We start from the raw sequence: 384 nt of genomic DNA on the forward strand, positions 1-384 counted from the left end.
AAGAAGGTCGAAGCAGAAGCAACGTCCACCAGGGATTCTCTTAAGATCCTATTACTTCTTTTGTGCGTCGTGAAGCTCTAGGAAACGGCGTGTTTGCTAATGTCTGTTGCAAGGACCTGAAATTTTCTGCAATTTGATGCGACTGAAAGCAATGGCGAGAAAGCAAGGGGGAAGGAGGAGGGTGGAGGGGAAGGGGATGGAGGAGGGGGGAGGGGTAGGGGAAGGAGGAGGGGGGAGGGGGAGGGGAAGGAGGAGGGGGGAGGGGTAGGGGAAGGAGGAGGGGGAAGGGGTAGGGGATGGATGACGGGGTGAGGGGGGTGATGGGGATGGGATGGAGGAGGAGGAGGTGGGGAGGTTGGGGGAGGGAGCCTATGTTTTCTTTTT

Source organism: Penaeus monodon, chromosome 28 (genome assembly GCF_015228065.2).
Source record: "Penaeus monodon isolate SGIC_2016 chromosome 28, NSTDA_Pmon_1, whole genome shotgun sequence".
Taxonomy (NCBI): domain Eukaryota; kingdom Metazoa; phylum Arthropoda; class Malacostraca; order Decapoda; family Penaeidae; genus Penaeus; species Penaeus monodon.